General features: G+C 38.5%; 1 pseudogene; it reads left to right on the top strand.

The window, feature by feature from the left end:
• Nucleotides 1-10,944: 10,944 nt before the first annotated feature.
• LOC140183858 (uncharacterized) lies at nucleotides 10,945-23,560 on the top strand (annotated as a pseudogene).
• Nucleotides 23,561-27,565: the final 4,005 nt, after the last annotated feature.

Here is a 27,565-nt window from a genome sequence, read left to right as displayed (position 1 = left end):
TGTGTCACTGTCACGGTGAACTTGTTAATTACTCAAGTTGCCTTGCCAAAATGTCCACAAGGCATGTTCAAAAAATAAAACACAAAGACTATAATTTTTTTTGAAAACATTACTTGTGACCTCATGTTTTAGATGAAAGCTGGATATTATTCAGCAAATTTAGTTACTACTCTATTACCGTTGTTGGCAAGAAGGAACTCTCTCCTAGTGAGATTCTGAAGTTCATATGGTCGTCGGTTATTCTAGAAAACTCAATTGGGTATGACGGGTTGCCAATCATGCGAGACACCGTATCTCTCTGCACAGAAATAGGATTCGAGGATTATAAACAATACCAATCAGATTGTGCCGAGCCAACGAGACAATTTAGGGGAAAGCCATTTTACTAAATTGCGGATGAAAGCTCTCCTATTTATGCTCTCTTCTTCACCGGTGCATGAGCCCAAAAGATATATCACTCACTCTCTAAATCCGATCATCGCAAGATACCAGTGGTCTAAATGTTCTTTAATCGGAAAGTAGCCCTAAATCAAAATAGGCAGTTTGAAATGAATTAGCGGAGTTGTCAATACCTAACAAAGGAGGGAGGAAGAATCATACTCACATAATGCAGAGTCATGGATGGCTTCATCCAAATTTCCTTGTAGCTGTTAATCAGTTCCGTTACCAATTTACCTTTGCGCACATCCCTCTATAAATGTTACAGGTCGTTAATAGAAAAGATATGTTTCAACTCCAACTAAAGATAGGGAAGGTTTCTTTATTGCGAAAGATGGTGGCAAGCTCCAGAAATGCCTACCATCGAGACCATCATTAGAAAGGGTCATTCTCATTGCAAATGCATGGAAAAATCATCGTCCGGAACTTGACGTAGATGCAAAGTCCCAAAATGGTGCCTCCTGAGAACGCAATCCCGAAACCTGAGAAGCTCCTCCCTGCGAAGGAAATGGGTCATGTATTTAACTGAAGTTTCATCGAATCTTACTCGTGAATTCATCAAAATAACTTACTCTGGGTCGCCATCGTGTTTGAAGACGTATGCCACCACCAGTGATTGCAGTTGGTTAAGCTTGTTCTCGCTCGGCCTCACCAAGTTTTCATGAGAGGTCTGCCCGATACATCAGCCACCACCCATGTTCTTGAGGCTCCCGAACAGCTTTACTGATGTAGTAAAGGCGCTCCCAGATAGACCTCCATTCATCGCAAGGCCTCCAGTGGTTGGCATAGCATGAATAATTAGAGAAGGGGGCGATGACGGCTGCATAAATGGTCGTAACATGGATCCCATTTGGGGTAAGTTCGATTGCGCGCAGCTTATTGCATTCCTAGTGTTCATGGCCGGCCGGCCAATGACAGGGGGTCGAGGATTGAAAGGGACTCCACCTGCGATATCAACACTTCCTCCACCCAAGAAGGACGACATCAAGTGTGACGACAAGTGGTTACTCATCCTTGAGATTGATTTTCGCTCATCGAATCATTTGACACACGACGGTGCGTGCATTGTACCCTGCGACACGTCACACTTTCCCTGGAGAAGATTATAGGGGCATGAAATTAGGTATATCCAGGTGGAATATTTGTTTACATAACAAATTCTGTACCCAATCAAATCCAAAAAGATTGATGGAAACTAATATTAGCCCAATCGCGAGGTTTTGTACTCCCCTTTTCCTTTTTTTTTTCATGTACTCAATTGTTTTGGCCCAAATTTTTGTTCCAATTTTTTTTGTTACATCATTCCATCAAGGAAACAGTTTTTTTAACATGAAGTTTTTTGCCTTACAAAAGAAATAAAACAAAGAAAATTAACCTTTTTTTTTTTCCAAAAATCTAATTTGTTCACAAAAGTTTTTTCAATGAAAGAAAAGAGCAAAATAAAAAAAATTGGTCAATTTGGCTGCAGGAAAAATATTTACATCAAATACTAATTTTAGTATTAGGTTATATGATTACCTAAATGAAGATTCTACATTTATTTAAAAAGGAAAAGCAAAATAAAAAACATTCCTCAATCTGGCCTACACAAACAATAAGAGGAAGCAAAAGAGAAAATGCATTTTCCAAATGAGCACATTATAAACTTCCATGGACAAAGTAGGAAACATATTAAGAGGATGCAACCGTGTGTGTACCTTGGCAGCGGACTTTACTTGGATGGTTGTCTTTTGGCCATTCCAAGGTGGAGCACAGTACCTTGCCACATTTGAGCGGTTTGTTTGGGTGTCGTCGTCGTCAAGAATACATATAAACACATTAGTATTCTGGTCTTCGAAGGCGTGTTTCTCTGTTCTTGCCTTCTTAGATGCTCCGACAACCTTAACATGATGTGTCTCTATTTCAGTTAAGTATTCCAACATTGTTTGCTCATTTCGTTGAGCAGGAGAGCATAGGAGTTGGACAACACAGTCACGTTCCTGCTGCCGCCCTTCACAAGCTTCAACCTTAGACGTCAAAACCTCAACCGCTGCTATAACAGCTTTCAAAGTGGCCATAAACTCCACATTATTGAGAAGTGGAAGAGGCTGCATTCCGCAAACACCTCGAACACTCAGTATCTTGATGTAAGTACGTAATAATGAATGTAAAGACATAAGGCACTAACCTGCTTAAACTTCTGCATTAACATTGTGAGGCCTATTATATTTGGGGAGTCTTCCAGCAGCTTCAAGTTATTCTCCCCTTGTACAGATCCCTCAACGACCATGGTTGTTGCTGTCGGTGGAGGGTTATCTTGTGGGTGTGTTGACGAGCCTTCGCATATAAGCATTTGCTCTATCAGTGGAGGGTCATTCTAACTTGCTTGTTCCTTCTTTTATAGAAATACCTCCTAAGTGGACTGAAGCATGTCACACCTGCCTGGCCATGAGACAATACTAAAGCATTGTCATTAACAGCAAAGGAAGCCGCGAGAAGTGAATAAAGTTGAAGACAAGGTTTTGCTCATAGTATGCTATTGGCCATAGTCAACCTTTGTATACAGGTGATATGTAACATCAATAGAAGAGCACAGTCTTAAAAAATCTAGCTATCACATTTTGGCACCCTGCCTTTGTTTCAGTACTTTATCCACTGCCAATGAATAATACGACTTAGAATTCATTTTGTCGCTACTAATTAATTAATAATAGTGTTATCCCTGATTGCACAGACTCGCCTTTTAGATGCGATTTTTTTTACTGAATGAACATAAAAAATTAATTCACATGGAAAAAATAATTCAATTCATTTAACATTTAATTGACAGATCAAAATGCATTAAATGCTTACAAGTTACAATAGACAAAGTGGCTCTAGAAACATATTTCAGCCGACTACAACAGACAAAGTGGCTCTTGGAGCATATTTCAGCCCACACTAGCTTATGCCAGTCATGAGCGTACAAGCTATTATGAGTTCGAACGAGAAATGTAAAAACTTTTAACATTATTTGCCCTAAACCTACACTACGTTGAAGTTTCTTCCTTAAAATTTGTGGCTGCGTGCTCAAGTAGAACCACCCCTTTGCCAGTGTTGTGCCCGTAGCCTAATGAGCCCTCAGATAGCATTGAATGGTCCACCGACAGCGGACACAGCATTTCTGCCTCTCAGGGTCGAGTCATCAAGCTGTGTGAGAAATCAAAACTAAGTGAAATTTTTCTGTGAAAAAAGGCAATAATTTGTGTCACATATTTGTATTAACCACTCCACTAATGTCAAGGGAATTAAAGCAACCTTTAGGATCCAAGCATGATATAACCCATGCGCCAGAACTATCACTGCGAACATGCATTCGTTAACTATTAGTGAGTAAATTAATCTTTTAGTTAAATAGATAATAAACAGCCTTATCATGAAAAATGTTGGGTTGGTATAACCTTGTGTTGCAATTTGGAATGCCTTGTCCTCTTCGGATCGGCCAAACCCTAAGATTATTAGGTGTGTTTACTTTAAGAGGAGCATACACAGGCGATGTCATCAGATCATGGATTCTCCCGAGCTGAAACATCTAACATGCAATGCACAATCTAAGGAACAAGTCATATTTAACCTATAGCTTAAAAACGAACAAGGTATAGTTGAAGACTGACAATGTCTTTCATAAGTTGTTCCTTGCCAGGTATCATATTGGCATCCGGATAAGAGTCCAAATGGTAGGCAGCTTTATCCATGAAATCAACCATCATACAATATCAATGCCAAAAAATATCCTCAATAGGAACAAATATCTTATTCAATACGTACAATATGAAGTTCAACACCTTTAATATGGGAAAATTTGGCATATATAATGGAATAGAGAAACTCACGTTGTTAAGAAAGCGACTAGGTTTCACCCAAAATGGAATGTATGTCTCTGTGAGTTCCTCTAGTGACAATCCCTTGGCGACGCCTTCCTGAAATGGAATCCAAGGTTATTATCAGAGACTCACATCACAAACCATTAATTAATGATACAGGCCGATTATGCTCCACATACTGCAAAAGCAGGTGGGAGGCACCAAAAGAACGGATGCCTAACATGCTGAATTGAACATGTGTTTCGCATTGCTACCATTTCAATAACCCTCCCATCTATAGGTCGTCCAGGTATCAACGTTTGAATATGTCGCCTAGTGAGTCGATATTGGAGCATTCTGACAAGGATTTCCCTAAATTGAAGCAAACGTTAAAGGGAGTCACACATAACAAATCAAGCAAATAATCATCATCACATACTCATCTGAATGTCCTTCCGAGAATAAATAGTTGAATAACAGGGTATCGTCACGATTGAAATCCATGTCATGAGTGACTCTAAACTTTGGCTTAGTCTCACCAACCTTCTGATAAGAAACAACAAGACATGCACATTATGTTTTCTTTGATTTAACTACTTCAATGTAAACCACTACTGCATATAAATGTTCTAGAATAAGAAATTTTTCCCGCGTTGTGCTACACGCAGTAGCAGCTCTTGAACACTTTGTTGGTGCTGATCTGGCGCATCACCCATCCGGTGAGTGGATGAGCCTCCTTCTTTTTAGCACCGGGGCTGTCAGCGGCTGTGGCGGGTTGTTCTCCTCCGAGTCAACTGCAACAGTTAGGATTTCTAGAGGAAGGGTTGCAGCTTTTCTTGGAATGGAGGAGCCGCATAAGATGGTGGCATCTTTGCGGTTCGTCGATTCAGAAACATCATCAGCAATAGCTTGCTCATTTTCAGCGTGTCCATGCAAAACAAAGGCAACAGCGGCATCATCTTCTTCCCTACAAAAGTGTTAATATAGTATAGAAGAATATAACCATGGATGAAAAAAATGACCATGCACATAAAATGCATTTCAAAATAGCATTCATCCACCTGAGATTTCGCTGCTGGGAAGCGACTGTCCATGGTTTGGATGGAAACATGTCTTCCTACCTAGTAGACCACTTGAATATAGATGAAAGAGAAAAAAATAATTAGTATTAGACACATAAACCTCCAAACTAAGTGTGGAATATATAGTGATACCACTCTCCCAACATATGAGACTATTGGATAATACCCATCATATAATGTTGCACTATATTAGACCAGTGGATACTACCATTATTTTATTTTGCATGTCAAACTAGGCTTCACACCAACGGCCAAGTGTCCCATTGTGTAATAACATATATTTCATAGTAATTCATAATAAATTTATAATCACATGCATTTAACTTAACATGAATTCATGGTATAACAATATTTATATTAATAGTAAAAGTATAAATTATTAATACAACTAAGGATCTAACAGAAGAAGTTTTAATATTTATGGTTCTTATTAATATTATTTCAAACATTATGGAAATTCTTATATACATATAACAAAACTTTTTCTACAATCTCAATTGAAAAATTTATTTTATTCCAAGAATTCAAAAATAAATAAGGATAATCAGACTATAAATGACACAACTAACAATAACAAGATATGAAGACAGGAATATTATGGAATAATGTTATTGTTGGCTGAATACATGGATTGGTATACATTAGGAAAACAAAAAAAAAATCCACGACTTAAATGCCCAAAATTTTACTTTACTTAAATATTATTTATTGGGACACAAGGGAACCGTTGGAACACATATCTAAAATTCAATTCATGAATTTATTATGCCAACTAACAGATGCCTAGCTACTTCTTTTAAAAAGGCATGACTCAAACGCTATAACACCATTATTCTATAGCATCCCTTCTTATTTTTGATTCAAAACAATGGTCATGCCCAAAAAGAAATTCTATGTTGTTTTTCATGGAAAAAAACATGGGATCTACAACAATTGGCCAGAGTGTTTCACTCAGGTGAACGGTTTCAATGGTAACCTGCACAAGTCTTACGAGGACTATAACCAAGCTAGGATTGCATGTGAGGACTTCCTGGAAAATCAACAATCACAACACCAGGGAACTTCCATTCAACAAGCAGCGCATCAGGACCCTCTTCATCAAACCGATTACGCGACAACGTTGTATCAACGCCAGGCCACACCATCGCCACAACCCCACCTTATTACACAAGACTCTTATTCAACCGATGATGACTTCTATAGTGAAGACTTACTCAATCTTCGTGAACAGGAAGCTCTCAATGAAGGGCCCCCTTGCTGCGTCGATTTTCCCTTCGTTCATTTGTTATAATCATCATTAGTGTTGTTGTCCTATGGTATGCTCTATTACGAAACTAATTTATACCTTGTTATATTCTTCTATTATAGTAAACTAATTATAACAAGAAGCAGCAATCTAACTAATCACCATGTGTAAGGTATCTTAATCTTACGTGCCACTACATTTCAAATAATTCTGAATGTAATGCTTATATAAATATATATTAAACAATTTTTTAATTTACAAAGGCATTCCTTGTTGCACATCTTCCTTGCAGACCTAAACAAATCTATCACTACAAGCTAAAGACAAAAACCATAAATATCCCATTATGTGCAGTAGAATCATAATAAATCAAAAAACTTGCATTGTACTCTTTGTGCCATCTGACGTACGATAAAGTACTGTTCACAAACAACAACAATCCTTTCTTAAGATTTTAGCTTTTTTCGTACTGGGCAAAAAAGGATGCTACAACAAATTCTTACTGATTTAAGCTCCCTTTTACAGTTCATTTTTGTTTATTAATCTTCCCATATGACACCAATTTTCAGAAGAAATTTACTCAACTATCCTGAAAATTAATTACTTAATTAATACAATTATCAGATAACCATTAAAACCTATTCTTTCAAGTAATACATTTAGAGAACCTTCTACAAAATTGAGTTCAGATAACAGAAATGCAAGTATCCATAAACACACATTACAACAACACACCAAATCAACAAGGTTTCACATGAGAATAGTCCTTAACACCACACCTAACTTAGCCAACAAACTAGTGGAGCATTAACACCCTAATTAGCAAGAACAACATACCCCTAATTAAATTAAACAATAGCATAGCAACGCATGCAACCTAAAAAGAAGTAAAATAACAATAAAGGAGAATAGCCTAAACATAGCACACATTCAACACACAAAAAACAATGGAATCTATAATTTTGTTGCACAACTAAAAAAAATAACAAGCACCTCTTCAGATTACATTGCTTTCAACATTTTCGTGTTTCAGTGCATCGTAATGACCCCTCAGCTTCTCGTATGCCTCTTCTAATTGACTTACCTTCGCACGGAGAGCATTGTTACTGTCGTTTACAAGCTTCAGCTTCGAATAGCTATAGTCCTGAATCTCCTTTCCGGTTAAATCCAACATGCAACCTAACATCTCAAATGCTGCGTCCTCTCTTGCAGCTTTCTCAACCAAAGAGAATCGACCCCTGGCTGAAAGCTCAACTTCAAATGGATCACCCGAAACCACCATAGTGAATCCGTAAAATGGGCCTTTCTCTCTTGTAAACCATTCTTGCTTGAAAAAGCATGGGCCAGGAATTTGAGCATCATGGCACACCTTCACCAACCAATTCTCCATGTTGGCCATAATAGCAAAGTCCAAATTCAGCTCCTCTTTTGGAATAACGGGTATCCCTGGGATTACATTAAACCAAACACTAAATTTCGGCCACCATCCAGAACAAAACAAATCAACAAAATGCTATAGCAAACGCGACAACACATGTTCTGAAAAATTTACCAATTGAAGCTTTAAATAGTTACACGACACAACTGCACCACGTCGTGAGCTTTCATTCGACAAATTGTTGTTATGTCCCGAGGCTCTTTCATCAATTGTGCCAACGAATTCACCACACAAAACTTTCTCCCATGACAGCGAACACATTCAACATATGACATGTAAATCCAAATATTTAAATTCAATAATTTTTAACCTAATAAAATTTTAAATTTCACAATATCACTTAATAAATTATCAATAATTTATTAATAAAAGTTCATAAACAACTTCAAACATCAAAATTTATAACCAAAGTAGATCAAATTGCACAGTAAATCACAAACATAATGTTCAGCAAAAAACTAAAAAAATTTAACCATCAGAAAATCAGCAGCCAACAAAATTTAACCATAAAAAAATCAGCAACATCATTCATTTTTCATAATCAACAACAGCATTTTAAAATATCAGCAACTCAGAATAAGCAGATATTAATAAAATCATTATTTTTAACTCAGCAACTCAAACTTAAACCCTGCAATTCATAATTAAACCTAACTCAACAACTCAGAATTAAATAAGACCATTGGAAAATTAGCAACAACATCATTCATTTTCCCTTAATCAACAACAACATTTCAGACAATCAGCAATTTAGAATAAATAAACATTAACAAAATCATTATTCTTAGCAACTCAGACTTCAACCCAACAACTCACAATTAAAACTAAATCAGCAACTCATCATAATTAAATAAGACTATCTGAAAATTAACAACAACATCATTCATTTTTCATAATCAGCAACATTTCAGAAAATCAGCAACTCACTAAGCAAACATTAACAAAATCGTTATTATTAACTTAGCAACTCAAACTTAAACCCAATAACTTACAATTAAACCTAAATCAACAACTCAGAATCAAACAAGACCATAACAAAAATCAGCAACAACATCATTCATTTTCCATAATCAATAATATTTCAGAAAATCAGCAATTCACTAAGAAAATATTAACAAAATCATTATTATTAACTCAGCAACTCATATTCATACCCAGTAACTCACAATTAAACCTAACTCAACAATTCAGAATTAAACAAGACCATTAGAAAATTAACAACAACATTATTCCTTTCTCATAATCAGCAATAACATTTCAGAAAACAAAAAATGCAATAATCAACAGTAATTAACCTAGAATTCAGAACAAAATAACAACAATCCAGCTCTATTAACAACAATGAACAATGAATAAAATTAACGTAGAAAACAACAATCAACAATAACATCATTAAATCCAGAAAAATAACAATTAACTCCTAAAAATAAAACTGAAGAAGTAGTGTAGGATAGAGGCTTACAAACTCAGACATTCACAGTAACTAGGTAGAAATTAACAAACTCAGTATCAGAAAAGTAGAAAACTAAATAAAAATTACAAAACAAGCAAAATTAAATTGAAACCCGACGGTAAAGGAGGAAGGCAAGTGACGACGACAGAGGAGGGAGAGTGAGTTCGGATAGAGAGCAACAGATAGCTCGAAGAGGGATGTTGGCCTCGAATACACACAGAGAGAACTCAAAGAGATGACGACCGACTAAGCAACCTTCGTGACAGTAACACCACTAGGTCAACGCGTCCTGAACTATGATTACAATAGATAAAGAAAAAATTATTCGCACTCAAATATTAATTCATATACCTATTGTATTAATTCTAGTACTTATTTTCATGAGTACTTCATGCCATTGGACTAGCATAAGTTACTGAATTTCCATATAAAAATCTAGATTGAAAACTGAATTTCCAAAAGAATCAAATTTAAAATCGTTTTATAACTAAATATTTATCTCAACATTAGTATAATAGTATGAGTTATGAAATTTCTAAAGGGAGGAATGTTTTATTGAATTCCTTGAAGTGTTCCTAAATTTTTTTAATAATTTGATAAATTTTAGTAATTTTTTATTAGGAGTACACATAAATTGATTAATTTCTTTTACTGGAAGTGCATGTGAGTAAATATTTTTTGTTTTGTTATTTGTTAAAATGTTCCTAGATTTTTTTTATCATAATAAGTTGATCAATTTTTTTTCTTTTGAGAATACTTGTTAATATAATTAACTAATCATACTACTTAAAATGCAAATAATCATTTAACCTTACACTTTAGAACAAAGTTCTTCTGTAGTTCAGATAAATAATTCTAATGAAGGTGGTAATATTATAATATTTTTAAAGGATTTATATTATATAAAATAGTGGGTTTAATTGTTTAAAGTGTTTGATGCAAAAGATTTTCTTTAATCTCAACAATGATCTTTGGTGTGGTTCCTCTACGCCTGGGACACCAGAATATCGAACTATGAACGAAGAAATGCATGAGATAAAAGCATATTGGCTATTCATTGTGAGGCCCTAATTCTTGACTGGAGGAGACACCAAAGGCCTCTTCCCTTCCATCCCTTGGATACATAGAGGGGGCAGAGCTTTTGGTTTTTTCATGTTCTCAAATAGTTGAACAATGAAAATAGATGGCGAGTGCTTGATCGAATTGATCGGGTCATGTAGGAACAAGGTTTAAATCTACCGGTCTGTTAGGATGTCTCAGCTGCATACATCACTGCACTTCCACTTGACACCTATCGTTAATGAGAAACGGCTCGTCTCGTCGTGACCTTCTCTTGAATTCTCAAAGCTTCTTTTGCTCCATCCCCACAGGGGCAAAGAACCCATTGCTATCTCGGATGTGCTACTGGAAGCTCTAGGGAAGTCGGAATTGGAGATCACTCATCTTGGGGTGGGCTTACTACTTAGATGCTTTCAGCAGTTATTCGCTCCACACTTGGCTACCCAGCGTTTACGGTGGGTACGATAATTGGCACACCAGAGGTGCGTCCTTCCCAGTCCTCTCGTACTAGGGAAAGGCCCTCTCAATGCTCTAACGCCCACACCGGATATGGACTGAACTGTCTCACGACGTTCTGAACCCAGCTCACATACCGCTTTAATAGGCAAACAACCCAACCCTTGGAACATACTACAGCCCCAGGTGGCGAAGAGCCGACATTGAGGTGCTAAACCTTCCCGTCGATGTGAGCTCTTGGGGAAGATCAGCCTGTTATCATTAGAGTAACTTTTATCCATCGAGCGACGGCCCTTCCACTCGGCACTGTCGAATCACTAAGGTTGACTTTCGTCCGTGCTTGACGGGTGGGTCTTACAGTCAAGCTCCCTTCTGCCTTTGCACTCAAGGGCCAATCTCTGTCTGGCCCGAGGAAACCTTTTCACGTGATAAGCGGATAATTTATACGCTTTTTGGCATTGTTTTTAGGTAGTTTTTAGTAGGATCTAGCTACTTTTAGGGGTGTTTTCATTAGTTTTTATGCTAAATTCACATTTCTGGACTTTACTATGAGTTTGTGTGTTTTTCTGTGATTTCAGGTATTTTCTGGCTGAAATTGAGGGACTTGAGCAAAACTCTGATAAGAAGGCTGACAAAGGACTGCTGATGATGTTGGATTCTGACCTCTCTGCACTCGAAATAAATTTTCTGGAGCTACAGAACTCCAAATGGCGCGTTCTCAATGGCGTTGGAAAGTAGACATTCAGAGCTTTCCAGTAATATATAATAGTTTATACTTCATTCGAGATTAGACGACGCAAACTGGCGCTTAATGCCAGTTCCATGCTGCATTCTGGAGTCAAACGCTAGAAACACGTCACAAACCAGAGTTAAACGCCAAAAATATGTTACAACTTGGCATTTAACTCCAAAAGAAGTCTCTGCACGTGTAAAGCTTAAGAACAGCCCAAGCACACACCAAGTGGTTCCTGGAAGTGGATTTCTGCATCAATTACCTATTTTTGTAAACCCTAGTAGCTAGTCTAGTATAAATAGGACATTTTACTATTGTATTAGACATCTTGGTTCCATCTTGGTTCCATCTTGGTTTTCGTCTTTTATCTAAAATCCATCTTTGGACATTTGGTTCTTAGACTTTTGGGGCTGGCCATTCGGCCATGCCTGAACCTTGATCACTTATGTATTTTCAACGGTGGAGTTTTTACACACCATAGATTAAGGGTGTGGAGCTCTACTGTACCTCGAGTTTTAATGCAATTACTACTACTTTCTATTCAATTCAGTTTATTCCTGTTCTAAGATATTCGTTGTACTTCACCATGATGAATGTGATGATCCGTGACACTCATCATCATTCTCACCTATGAACGCGTGACTGACAACCACTTCCGTTCTACCTTAGACCGAACGCATATCTCTTGGATTTCTTAATCAGAATCTTCGTGTTATAAGCTAGAATTGATGGCGACATTCATGAGAATCTGAAAATTCTAAACCTTGTCTGTGGTATTCTGAGTAGGATTCAGGGATTGAATGACTGTGACGAGCTTCAAACTCGCGATTGTTGGGCGTGATGACAAACGCAAAAGAATCAATGGATTCTATTCCGGCATGATCGAGAACCGACAGATGATTAGCCATGTTGTGACAAGAGCATTTGGACCTTTTTCACTGAGAGGATGGGATGTAGCCATTGAAAACGGTGATGCCTGATGATTAGATTTTTGATGGTTTAGAATTTCACAAATGAATTCTCGTTGCAAGTATAGTTCCTAAACCAAACAATAATCTTTTCATACAAAAAGTTGTTTGTCACTAAAACAAACCCCTAAATTTATAAACCAAAGTATTGAAACCTCGAGTCGTTCTCCCTTGGAATTACAATAGAGTGTCTTGTTATTGGTTGTGAGTTATTTTGGGGTTTTGATATGAAGCATGAAAGATAAATGGCAAGAAAGTAAAATAAGGCCTAAAAAGGTCTTAGCAAGGGTTGGTGGTCAAGGATCTCTATCCTAATCACTAACCACAATATGAGAATTGGCAAGGATTAATCTCATTAAATCATCCTCTAACTAGTAGTAAAGGAAAGTCAAATGAGCTATATCAATCCTAGTCCATAAGTCCTAACTCTCCACTAATTCAATTAGTGAGAACTAGAGTAAATGGCTCCCAATCATCAATTACTTGGACATTAGTAACTCAAGAGTTCCTAAGTTACCTTTCCAAGCCAAGAGTATAAAATTCTACTCTAAAATCCAACCAAGCATTTCATCAAACACTTGGAGGGTACAAAAGAAAAGCATAGTAAATTGATAACAAGAGTAGAATCTAACAACAATTATTGAAAAGAATTAATAACAACAATCAAAAGAAACACATCTATTATGAATTACCTTGAATTAAATTGGAAGAAAGTAGAAGAAACAAAAGTAGATCTACAACAAAAACACAAGAACAACATAAAGGAAATTACAACAAAAGAATAGAAGAAGATGAATGTAGCAACAAAAAGTTGAGAGATAGAAGTAGAAGAAGGTGAATTGAAATCTAGATCTAAGAACTAAGCCTAATCCTAATCCTAATCCTAGAGAGAAGTGAGAGCTTCTCTCTCTAGAAACTACTTCTAGAACTAAACTATGACTAATGGTAACTAACTTGTGTTTCCCTCTTCACTCCTTGGGTTAAATAACATCAGAAATGAGTTGGATTGGACCCACAAGACTTTAGAATTCGCTGGCCACGTTTTGCTTTAAGTGAACCAGGTGGCAGCAACGGCGCGTGCGCGTACTATGCGCGTACGCGTCACCATGCGCAGTTCAACCATAGCAAATCTTATATCGTTTCGAAGCCCCGGATGTTAGCTTTCCAACCCAACTAGAACAGCATCATTTGGACCTCTGTAGCTCAAGTTATGGTCGTTTAAGTGCGAAGAGGTCGGCTTGATAGCTTTCCGGTTCTTTCATTTCTTCATGAGTTCTCCAGCTTTTCATGCTTTCTTTATTCATTCCCTTGATCCAATCTTTGCCTCCTAAACCTTAAATCACTTAACAAACATATCAAGGCATCTAATGGAATCAAGGTGAATTAAATTTATTTATTTTAAGACCTAAAAAGCATGTTTTCACTCTTAAGCACAATTAAAGGAGAATATATAAAACCATGCTATTTCATTGAATAAATGTGGGTAAAAGGAGATAAAATCCCCTAAAATCAATACAAGATAAACCCTACAAATTGGGTTTATCAATGCCCTACATACAGTTTGCCATGGAAAGGAGTAAGAAGGATTGAAAGTATGAAAGCAGTATGTTGCAGAGATTCAACAAAGACACAGCATCTCCATACACTTATCTGAAATTCTTACCAATGATTTACATAAGTATTTCTATCTTTATTTTCTGTTTATTTATTATTATTATTCGAAAACTCCATAACCATTTATTATTCGGCTAATTGAGAATTACAAGATGACCATAGCTTGCTTCATACCAACAATCTCTGTGGGATCGACCCTTACTCACGTAAGGTTTATTACTTGTACGACCCAGTGCACTTGCTGGTTAGTTGTGCGAAGTTGTGAAGAAAGTGCTGAGTTATAAACGCGCATACCAAGTTGAGCGCCATTGATAGAGATCACAATTTCGTGCACCAAGTTTTTGGCGCCGTTGCCGGGGATTGTTCGAGTTTGGACAACTGACAGTTCATCTTGTTGCTCAGATTAGGTAATTTTCTTTTCATTTATTTTCAAAAAAAATTTTCAAAAAAATTTTCCCTTTTGTTTTCGAAAATTATTCAAAATTTTTAGGAATGAATTCTAGAGTTTCATGGTAACATGTTGAAACCTGGCTGGTTGTAAAGCCATGTCCAAATTCTTTTGGATTGAGGCTTCCACTTGTCAACATAAAGGGCATGTATATAGAGTTGGATGAAGTATCAACTGTTGCATGCCTGATTTATATCCTAGAGCTGGCTGGCTATCAAGCCATGTCCAACTCTTGGATTAGAGCTTTAGGCTAACATTGAAAGATTCCTGGAATTCTTATTAAAAATTTTGAATTTCTTATTTTCTTCTTCCTATAAAATTTCGAAAAAAATCCAAAAAATTTATAAAATCATAAAAATAAAAAATATTTTGTGTTTCTTGTTTGAGTCTAGAGTCAAATTTTTAAGTTTGGTGTCAATTGCATGTTCATCTTTTTCTTGCAATTTTCGAAAATTCATGCATGTGCTCTTCATGATCTTCAAGTTGTTCTTGGTAAGTCTTCTTGTTTGATCTTGATATTTTCTTTTTTTGTGTTTTTTGTTGTTTTTCATATGCATTTTTGCATTCATAGTGTCTAAGCATTGAAAATTTCTAAGTTTGGTGTCTTGCATGTTTTTCTTTTCTTGAAAATTTTTCAAAAATAAGTCTTGATGTTCATCTTGACATTCAAAGTGTTCTTGCTGTTCATCTTGACATTCATAGTGTTCTTGCATGCATCATTGGTTTTGATCCAAAATTTTCATGTTTTGGGTCATATTGATGTTTCTTTCTCTCCTCATTAAAAATTCAAAAAAATAAAAAAATATATTTTCCTTATTTTTCTCAAAATTTCGAAAATTTGAGTTGACTTAGTCAAAATTTTTTAAAACTTAGCTATTTCTTATAAGTCAAGTCAAATTTTCAATTTTTAAAATCCTATCTTTTCAAAATCTTTTTCAAAAATAAAATCTTTTCCATTTTTTCTATTTTTTTTGAAAATTTTAAAAATTATTTTTAAAATCTTTTTCTTATCTTTATTTCAAAATTTCGAAAACTTTACTAACAATTAATGTGATTGATTCAAAAATTTGAAGTTTGTTACTTTCTTGTTAAGAAAGGTTCAATCTTTAAATTCTAGAATTATATCTTTTAGTTTCTTATTAGTCAAGTAATCAAATTTTAATTTTAAAAATCAATTCTTTTTCAAAATATCTTTTCTATCATATCTTTTTCAAAATTTTATCTTTTTCAAAAATTTGACTTTAAAATATCTTTTCTAACTTCTTTTCTTTTCAAAATTAAATTTCAAATCTTTTTCAACTAACTCATTGACTTTTTGTTTGTTTCTTATCTTTTTCAAAACCACCTAACTACTTTTCTCTTTCTAATTTTTGAAAATTCCTCACCCCTTTTCAAAATTTTCTTAATTAACTAATTATTTCAAATTTTAATTTTAATTTTATTTCTTCCTTTAATTTTTGAAAATCACTAACTTATTTTTCAAAATTAATTTTCGAAAACTCCTCTCTCTCTTCTTCTTCTATTTATTTATTTATTTACTAACACTTCTTTTCATCTCAAGAATTCGAACCTATCTTCACCCTTGTGTTTGGATTCTTACCTTTTCCTTCTTCTATTCTTTTCTTCTTCTACTAACATAAAGGAATCTCTCTACTGTGGTAAAGAGGATCCCTATTATTATTTTCTGTTCCCTTCTTTTCATATGAACAAGAGCAAGGACAAGAATATTCTTGTTGAAGCAGATCCTAAACCTGAAAGGACTCTGAAAAGAAAACTAAGAGAAGCTAAACTACAACAATCCAAAGACAACCTTACAGAAATTTTCGAAAAAGAAGAGGAGATGGCAGCCAAAAATAATAATGCAAGGAGGATGCTTGGTGATTATACTACACCTACTTCCAAGTTTGACGGAAGAAGCATCTCAATCCCTGCCATTGGAGCAAACAATTTTGAGCTGAAACCTCAACTAGTTGCTCTAATGCAACAGAACTGCAAGTTCCATGGACTTCCATCAGAAGATCCCTACCAGTTTTTAACTGAGTTCTTGCAGATCTGTGAGACTGTTAAGACTAATGGAGTAGATCCTGAAGTCTACAGGCTCATGCTTTTCCCTTTTGCTGTAAGAGACAGAGCTAGAACATGGTTGGATTCACAACCTAAAGATAGCCTGGACTCGTGGGATAAGCTGGTCACGGCCTTCTTGGCTAAGTTCTTTCCTCCTCAAAAGTTGAGCAAGCTTAGAGTGGATGTTCAGACCTTCAAACAAAAAGATGGTGAATCCCTCTATGAAGCTTGGAAAAGATACAAACAGATGACCAAAAGGTGTCCTTCTGACATGCTTTCAGAGTGGACCATTCTGGATATATTCTATTATGGTCTATTTGAGTTCTCCAAGATGTCATTGGACCATTCTGCAGGTGGATCCATTCACCTGAAGAAAACGCCTACAGAAGCTCAAGAACTCATTGACATGGTTGCAAATAACCAGTTCATGTACACTTCTGAGAGGAAGAGAGTTCTTGAAATTGATGCTCTAAATGCCATATTGGCTCAGAACAAAATGTTGACTCAGCAAGTCAACATAATTTCTCAAAGTCTGAATGGATGGCAAAATGCGTCCAACAGTACTAAAGAAGCATCTTCTGAAGAAGAAGCTTATGATCCTGAGAACCCTGCAATAGCAGAGGTAAATTACATGGGTGAACCTTATGGAAATACCTATAATTCATCATGGAGAAATTATCCAAATTTCTCATGGAAGGATCAACAAAAGCCTTAACAAGGCTTTAATAATGGTGGAAGAAACAGGCTCAGTAATAGCAAGCCTTTTCCATCATCTTCTCAGCAACAGACAGAGAATTCTGAGCAGAGCACCTCTAACTTAGCAAACATAGCCTCTGATCTGTCTAAGGCTACTTCAAGTTTCATGAGTGAAACAAGGTCCTCCATCAGAAATTTGAAGGCACAAGTGGGCCAGCTGAGTAAGAAAGTCACTAAAACTCCTCCTAGTACTCTCCCAAGCAATACTAAAGAGAATCCAAAAAGTGAGTGCAAGGCCATTGATATAATCAACATGGCCGAATCTAGAGAGGAAGGAGAGGATGTGAATCCCAATGAGGATGACCTCATGGGACGTCTCTCAAGCAAGAAGGAGTTCCCATTAAACCTCCTTCTGCCATTCATGTGCTCTGAAGACTATTCTTCCTCTGAAGAGGATGAAGATGTAACTGGAGAGCAAGTTGCTCAATATCTGGGAGCCATTATGAAGCTGAAAGCCAAGTTGTTTGGTAATGAGACCTGCTGATTTCATAATCTTAGACACTAGGAAGGAGGAGGATGAATGCATCATCCTTGGAAGACTTTTCCTAGCCACAGCAGGAGCTGTAATAGATGTTAACAGAGGAGAATTAGTCCTTCAATTGAATGGGGACTACCTTGTGTTTAAGACCCAAGGGTGTTCTTCTGTATACATGGAGAGGAAGCATGAAAAGCTTCTCTCAGTACAGAGTCAAATAAAGTCCCCACAATCAAACTCTAAGTTTGGTGTTGGGAGGCCACAGCCAAACTCCAAGTTTGGTGTTGAATCCCCACATCCAAACTCTAAGTTTGATGTTGGGAGTCTACAACATTGACCTGATCACCTGTGAGGCTCCATGAGAGCCCACTGTCAAGCTATTGACATTAAAGAAGCGCTCATTGGGGGGCAACCCAATTTTTATTTATCTAATTTTATTTTTCTTTTATTTTTCTTTTATGTTTTATTAGGTTCATGATCATGTGGAGTCACAAAATAAATACTAAAATTAAAAACAGAATCAAAAACAGTAGAAGAAAAAGCAAACCCTGGAGGAATGGCTTACTGGCGTTTAAACGCCAGTAAGGAGCATCTGGCTGGCGTTCAACGCCAGAACAGAGTATGGATCTGGCGTTGAATGCCAGAAACAAGCAGCATCCTGGTGTTTAAACGCCAGGAATACACCCTGAGGAGAGCTGGCGTTCAACGCCAGAAACATGCTGCAAATGGGCGTTGAACGCCCAAAACAAGCATGAAGCTAGCGTTCAACGCCAGAAACAAGCATCAATCTGGCGTTGAACGCCAGGATTGCATGCAGAGGGCGTTTTACACGCCTAATTGGTGCAGGGATGTTAAATCCTTGACACCTCAGGATCTGTGGACCCCACAGGATCACCCCAGGATCTGTGGACCCCATAGGATCCCCACCTACCTCAACTCACCTTCTCTCTTCTTCACACAATCCAATAACACTCTTCCCCAAAAACCCTTCACCAATCACCTCAATCTCTCTTCCTCATCACCTCTTCACCACCCACATCCATCTACTCTTCCCCATAAACCCCACCTACCTTCAAAATTCAAAATCTCTTTCCCACCCAAACCTACCCTAAATGGCCGAAACTACTCCCTCTCCCTTCACTATATAAATACCTTTATCCCTCTTCATTTTCACACACCACAACCCTCTCTTCTTCACCTTGGCCGAAACCAAACACTTCTCCCTTTCCTCCATATTTTCTTCTTCTTCTTCTTCTTCTTCTTTCTTCTCTTGCTCGAGGGCAAGCAATATTCTAAGTTTGGTGTGGTAAAAGCATAGCTTTTTTGTTTTTCCATAACCACTTATGGCACCTAAGGCCGGAGAAACCTCTAGAAAAAGGAAAGGGAAGACAAAAGCTTCCACCTCCGAGTCATGGGAGATGGAGAGATTCATCTCTAAAGCCCATCAAGACCACTTCTATGAAGTTTTGGCCAAGAAGCAGGTGATCCCTGAGGTCCCTTTCAAGCTCAAGAAAAATGAGTATCCGGAAATTCGACATGAGATTCAAAGAAGAGGTTGGGAAGTTCTGACCAACCCCATTCAACAAGTCAGAATCTTAATAGTTCAAAAGTTCGATGCCAATGCATGGATCACTAGGAACCATGATCAAAGTGTGAACCCGAATCAAAAGAATTATCTTACAATGGTTCGGGGGAAATACTTAGATTTCAGTCCGGAAAATGTTAGGTTGGCATTCAACTTGCCTATGATGCAAGAAGATGCACGCTAGAAGGGTCAACTTTGATCAAAGGTTGGACCAAGTACTTATGGACATATGTGTGGAAGGAGCTCAATGGAAAAGAGATTCCAAAGGCAAGCCGGTGCAATTAAGAAGACTGGACCTCAAGCCTGCGGCTAGAGGATGGTTGGAGTTCATCCAACGCTCCATCATCCCCACTAGCAACCGATCCGAAGTTACTGTGGATCGGGCCATCATGATCCATAGCATCATGATTGGAGAGGAAGTAGAAGTTCATGAAGTCATTTCCCTTGAATTCTACAAAATAGCCGAAAAGCCCTCTACCTTGGCAAGGCTAGCTTTTCCTCATCTTGTTTTCCAGCTACTCAGCTGGAGTTATTATAGAAGGAGACATCCTCATTGAGGAGGACAAGCCCATCACTAAGAAAAAAATGGATCAAACAAGAGAGCCCACTCATGGATCCCATGAGACACATGAGGAAGCTCATCACCAAGGAATCCCGGAGATGCCTCAAGGGATGCACTTTCCTCCCAATAACTATTGGGAACAACTCAACACTTCACTAGAAGACTTGAGTTATAATATGGATCAATTAAGGGTGGAACATCAAGAGCACTCCATCATTCTCCATGAGATTAGAGAAGATCAAAGAGCAATGAGGGAGGAGCAACAAAGGCAAGGAAGAGACATAGAAGAGCTCAAGGACATCATTGGTCCTTCAAGAAGAAGACGCCATCATCACTAAGGTGGACTCATTCCTTGTTCTTATTTCTCTGTTTTTTTTATTTTTATGCTTAATGTTTATCTATGTTTGTGTCTTTCCTACATGATCATTAGTATTTAGTAACTATGTCTTAAGGCTATGAATAATTCCATAAATCCTTCACCTCTCTTAAATGAAAAATGTTTTAATACAAAAGAACAAGAAGTACATGAGTTTTGAATTTATCCTTGAATTTAGTTTAATTATATTGATGTGGTGACAATACTATTTGTTTACTGAATGAATGCTTGAACAGTGCATATTTTTTATCTTGCTATTTATGAATGTTAAAATTGTTGGCTCTTGAAAGAATGATGAAAAAGAAAAATGTTATTGATAATCTGAAAAATCATAAAATTGATTTTTGAAGTAAGAAAAAGCAGTGAAGAACAAAGCTTGCGAAAAAAAATGGCGAAAAAAATAGAGAAAGAAAAAGAAAAAGCAAGTAGAAAAAGTCAATAGCCCTTAAAACCAAAAGGCAAGGGTAAAAAGGATCCAAGGCTTTGAGAATCAATGGATAGGAGGGTCCAAGGAAATAAAATCCAGGCCTAAGCGGCTAAATCAAGTTGTCCCTAACCATGTGCTTGTGGCATGCAGGTCCAAGTGAAAAGCTTGAGACTGAGTGGTTAAAGTCGTGATTCAAAGAAAAAAGAGTGTGCTTAAGAGCTCTGGACACCTCTAACTGGGGACTTTAGCAAAGCTGAGTCACAATCTGAAAAGGTTCACCCAGTCATATGTCTGTGGCATTTATGTATCCGGTGGTAATACTGGAAAACAAAGTGCTTAGGGTCACGGCCAAGACTCATAAAAGTAGCTGTGTTCAAGAATCAACATACTTAACTAGGAGAATCAATTAACACTATCTGAACTCTGAGTTCCTATAGAAGCCAATCATTCTAAACTTCAAAGGATAAAGTGAGATGCCAAAACTGTTCAGAAGCAAAAAGCTACTAGTCCCGCTCATCTAATTAGAACTAATATTCATTGATATTTTGAGATTTATAATATATTCTCTTCTTTTTATCTTATTTAATTTTCAGTTGCTTAGAGACAAGCAATAATTTAAGTTTGGTGTTGTGATGAGCGGATGATTTATACGTTTTTTGGCATTATTTTTAGAAAGTTTTTATTAGTTTTTATGCTAAATTCACATTTCTGGACTTTACTATGAGTTTTTGTGTTTTTCTGTGATTTCAGGTATTTTCTGGCTGAAATTGAGGGACCTGAGTAAAACTCTGATAAGAAGGCTGACAAAGGACTGCTGATGCTGTTGGATTCTAACCTCCCTGCACTCGAAATAGATTTTCTAGAGCGACAAAACTCCAAATGGCACGATCTCAATGGCGTTGGAAAGTATACATCCAGAGCTTTCCAGCAATATATAATAGTCTATACTTTACTCGAGATTAGATGACGCAAAATGGCGCTCAACGCCAGTTCCATGCTGCATTCTGGAGTCAAACACCAGAAACACGTCACAAACCAGAGTTAAACGCCAAAAATACGTTACAACTTGGCGTTTAACTCCAAAAGAAGCCTCTGCACATGTGAAGCTCAAGCTCAGCCCAAGCACACACCAAGTGGGCCCCGGAAATGAATTTCTTCATCAATTACCTATTTCTGTAAACCCTAGTAGCTAGTCTAGTATAAATAGGACATTTTACTATTGAATTAGACATCTTGGTTCCATCTTGGTTTTCGTCTTTTATCTAAAATCCATCTTTGGATGTTTGGTTCTTAGACTTTGGGGGCTGGCCATTCGGCCATGCCTGAACCTTGATCACTTATGTATTTTCAACGGTGGAGTTTTTGCACACCATAGATTAAGCGTGTGGAGCTCTGTTGTACCTCAAGTTTTAATGCAATTATTACTACTTTCTATTCAATTCAGTTTATTCCTGTTCTAAAATATTCATTGCACTTCAACATGATGAATGTGATGATCCGTGACACTCATTATCATTCTCACCTATGAACATGTGACTGACAACCACTTCCGTTCTACCTTAGACCGAACGCATATCTCTTGGATTCCTTAATCAAAATCTTCGTGGTATAAGCTAGAATTGATGGCGGCATTCATGAGAATTCAGAAAGTCTAAACCTTGTCTGTGGTATTCTGAGTAGGATTCAGGGATTGAATGACTGTGACGAGCTTCAAACTCGCGATTGTTGGGCGTGATGACAAACGCAAAAGAAATAATGGATTCTATTCCGGCATGATCGAGAACCGACAGATGATTAGCCGTGCTGTGACAAGAGCATTTGGACCTTTTTCACTGAGAGGATGGGATGTAGCCATTGACAGCGGTGATGCCCTACATACAGCTTGCCATGGAAAGGAGTAAGAAGGATTGAAAGTATGAAAGCAGTATGTTACAGAGATTCAATAAGGACACAGCATCTCGATACACTTATCTGAAATTCTTACCAATGATTTACATAAGTATTTCTATCTTTATTTTCTGTTTATTTATTATTATTATTCGAAAACTCCATAACCATTTATTATTCACCTAACTGAGAATTACAAGATGAACATAGCTTACTTCATACCAACAATCTCCGTGGAATCGACCCTTACTCACGTAAGGTTTATTACTTGGACGACCCAGTGCACTTGCTGGTTAGTTGTGTGAAGTTGTGAAGAAAGTGTTGAGTTATAAACGCGCATACCAAGTTGAGCGCCATTGTTAGAGATCACAATTTCGTGCACCAACGCCTCCATTACCTTTTGGGAGGCCTACGCCCCATAGAAATTGTCTACTTGAGACTGTCTCTTGGCTCGTAGGTCCTGGCACAAGGTTTGAATCCTAGCTCTTCTAGGGTGGTATCTCACTGGTGGCTCGGCCCCCCCAGAAGGAGGCCTTCTTCGCCCTCCACCTAAGCTGTGCAGGAAAAGCCCAAATCCAATCCCAGGGAACAGTGAAGCTTCATATGGTCTTTCTGTCCAGGTGGTGTAAGGTCCTACATCAGTTGGGGAGGGGAACGAAACATGCCTTATAAGGGTGTAGATACCACTCTCTAGCATGACGGGTTTTGACGAGTGAGTGTGGGGGGTCTTCGACTATCATCCCTATCGTCAAAGGCAAAACTGTGAGGCCTTGTGTGCCAAAGTAGACAATATCGTGCTAGCGGGTGGTCTGGACTGTTACAGATGGTATCAGAGCCTGGTCTCCCAGATCAACGTGCCAGTGAGGACGCTGAGCTCCCTTAGGGGGGTGGATTGTAAGGTCCCACATCGGTTGGGAAGGAGAACGAAGCATGCCTTATAAGGGTGTGGATACCTTTCTCTAGCATGACGCGTTTTGACGAGTGACTGTGGGGGGCTTTGGCTATCATCCCTATCGTCAAAGGCAAAACTGTGAGGTATTGTGTGCCAAAGCGGACAATATCATACTAGCAGGTGGTCTGGATTGTTACAGATGGTATCAGAGCCTAGTTGCCCGGATCAATATGCCAGCGAGGGCGCTGGGCTCCTTTAGGGGAGTGGATTGTAAGGTCCCACATCGGTTTGAGAGAGGAACGAAGCATGCCTTATAAGGGTGTAGATACATCTCCCTAGCATGACGTGTTTTGATTAGTGAGTGTGGGGGGCTTTGGCTATCATCCCTATCATCAAAGGCAAAACTATGAGGCCTTGTGTGCCAAAGCGGACAATATCGTGCTAGCGGGTGGAATGTTACAGGTGGAGGTAGTCCGCATCTTCACAGACATGTCATTCACCGGGGCTTCGGTCACCGACTCCCCTTTCATCAGGTCACCAACATCTTTGACCTTCCGACACCAAGCAGGCGTCAGCCCCCATACATGGTCTTACGACTTTTCGGAGACCTGTGTTTATGGTAAACAGTTGTTCGGGCCTGGCCACTGCGACCCCCTTTGTGAGGGGGCATCCCTTCTCCCGAAGTTACGGGGCTATTTTGTCGAGTTCCTTAGAGAGAGTTGTCTCTCGCCCCTAGGTATTCTCTACTTACCCACCAGTGTCAGTTTTGGGTACAGGTATCCTTTTGTTGAAGGTCGTTCGAGCATTTTCTGGGAGTATGGCATGGGTTACTTCAGCGCCATAGCACCTGGTACTCGAACATTGGCTCGAGGCATTTTCTCTACCCCTTCTTACCCTGAAAAGCAGGGGCACCTTGTGTCCTTGAACCGATAACCATCTTTCGAGTAACCAAGCCTCTTCCATCCCTTGGGACCAATAAGGGGTAGTACAGGAATATTCACCTGTTGTCTATTGACTACGTCTTTTGGCCTGATCTTAGGCCCTGACTCACCCTCCGTGGACGAACCTTACAGAGAAACCCTTAGGATTTTGAGGCATTGGATTCTCACCAACGTTTGCGTTAATCAAGCAGAAATTCTCGCTTTCGCTTCGCTCACCGCTGCTCGCGCGGGTCCTTTCCTCTAAGGCGGAACGCTCCCCTACCGATTCATTTATACATCCCACAGCTTTGGTAAATCGCTTAGCCTTGTTCATCTTCGGCAAAAGAGCGCCAATCAGTGAGCTATTACGTACTCTTTCAAGGGTGGCTGCTTCTAGGCAAACCTTCTGGATGTCGCTACACCCCTACCTCCTTTATCACTGAGCGGTCATTTAGGGGCCTTAGCTAGTGATCCGGGTTGTTTCCCTCTCGACGATGAAGCTTATCCCCTATCGTCTCACTGGCCAACCTTGACCTTTGCTATTTTGAGGTCATATCTAATATTTAGAGTTTGCCTTGATTTGGTACCGTTCTCGCGGCCCACACCAAAATAGTGCTTTACCCCCTAGATGTCCAGTCAACTGCTGCACCTCAATGCATTTTTGGGAGAACCATCTAGCTCTGGGTTCGAGTGGTATTTCACCCCTAACCACAACTCATCCGCTGATTCTTCAACATCAGTCGGTTCCGACCTCCACTTAGTTTCACCCAAGCTTCATCCTGGTCATAGATAGATCACCTTGGTTCGGGTCCATAAGCAGTGACAATTGCCCTATGAAGACTCGCTTTCGTTATGGCTCCGGTGGTTTCCCTTAACCAAGCCACTGCCTATGAGTCGCCGGCTCATTCTTCAACAGGCACGCGGTTAGAGTCCTGGGCTGGGATCCTCCCATTGCTTGGAAGCTTACGGTTTCATGTTCTATTTCACTCTCCGATGGGGGGTTTTTTTCACCCTTCCCTCATGGTACTACTTCACTATCGGTCACCCAGGAGTATTTAGCCTTGCAAGGTGGTCCTTGCTGATTCACATGGGATTCCACATGCCCCATGCTACTCGGATCAGAGCGTAAGCTAGTGATGCTTTCGGCTACTGGACTTTTGCCATCTCGGGTGCAGCACTCCACCGCTTCGCCTAGCAGCACGACGCCTGTATAGCTCTCCCACAACCCCGTTTTCACGATTTAAGCTGCTCCCATTTCGCTCGCCGCTACTATGGGAATCACTTTTGGTTTCTTTTCCTCTGGCTACTAAGATGTTTCAGTTGGCTAGGTTGTCTCTTGCCTGCCTGTGGATTCAGCAGCAGTTCGAAAGGTTGACTTATTCGGAAATCTCCAGATCTACGCTTATTTTCAACTCCCAGAAGAATTTTGTCAGTTACTACGCCCTTCCTCGTCTCTGGGTGCCTAGGTATCCACCATAAGCCTTTCCTCATTTGAACCTCGCCCTTAACTTGAAGGCTATGCCATCCTATAGTGCTACTACATGGAAGGATCTTATCAACGTCCATGAATAATAAATCATAGCATAGATCAAACTGCCAAATCGGAAAAATTGGGTGCTATCAAAGTTGTAAGATTCGGAACTTTTGAAAAGTTATTATAAACTAATTTTAAATTATATATATTTGTTTATAATTTTAAGTTCATAAATTATTTTATTAAAGATAATTAAAGGTAGTTTTGATTAATTGGATTTAAAATAAATTAAGATTTTTATTCAAACTCTATAATTTTGAATTATCTTCCTATTTACAATTTAAAGTCTTGGAAATTCAAAAAAATAATGATATTTGGCTATTTAAATTAGAATTTTATCTAATTTTATAATTATTGAACTATTTTCTATATTTAAATTATAAAATTAGTAGTTGTAAAATAATAAGATTTTTATATGATATTATTTGTATAAATAAATACTTTAGGTTTTGAAAATAAAGAAAATTAATTATATTGTATTATATTTTCAATTAGAGCATTTGATTGAGATTAATTAGTATTTTGATACAACAAATAATATTTTTAACTAGTTATAAGGATTAAATTAGATTTCAAATTAATTCTCTATAACCCGTAATTTTTATTAAAATTACCAAAAGCACCTTTATACCTAATTTTACCCAAAACAAACCATACTCTAACCAAATTGAACCCTAACTCCTCTAATTCAAGCAGCATCCGCAGCTCCCACTATCCTAGATACACACACGCAGAAACAAAAGGAAAAGAAAGAAAGAACGAAACGAAGAAAGGCAGAGGAAAACGGGGAAGGGAGATCCAAGGGAGTAGAGTGCCGGTGGAGGAGGGAGGAGCTCGCGCCATCATCATGGACCGCCGCTGCCACTATGTCCTACTGCTTGCACCGCCGCCGTCGTCTAGGAGGTTGCCGCTTTTGTTCACTGTCGCTGTTTGTCCTCACCACGTCGCTGTCGTCCTTGAAGTTCACGAAGAGAGAGACTGACGGAAGAGGGTGGCGCGCACGAGAGAGAAAGAAGCTGCCTCTACGCGGGCGTAGACAAGCTCAGCCGCCTTGCTTTTGACGCCGCTGAGGGTTAGCCACGGGTGAGAAGGCACCGTCACGTTGGCGGTTGCCGTCGAAAGGGAAGCCGTCGGGTCGCACACACACACACAGAGAGAGAGAGAGAGAGAGAGAGAGAGAGAGAGAGAGAGAGAGCACGAGGAGCAGAGGAGAGAGGGGGAACCCGTTCCAAGCCACCGCCGCTTTTGTCGCTCGAGATCCGCTGCCGTAGCCGGAAAAACACTGCCGGTAAGGTTTAAGTATTGGGTTTCATTTCTTTTGAGTTTCTGGA

This window comes from Arachis hypogaea, chromosome 1 (genome assembly GCF_003086295.3).
Source record: "Arachis hypogaea cultivar Tifrunner chromosome 1, arahy.Tifrunner.gnm2.J5K5, whole genome shotgun sequence".
Classification (NCBI taxonomy): Eukaryota; Viridiplantae; Streptophyta; class Magnoliopsida; order Fabales; family Fabaceae; genus Arachis; species Arachis hypogaea.
Note: the sequence above shows the minus strand (reverse complement) of the source record. Positions and strands in the feature narration are given on the sequence as shown.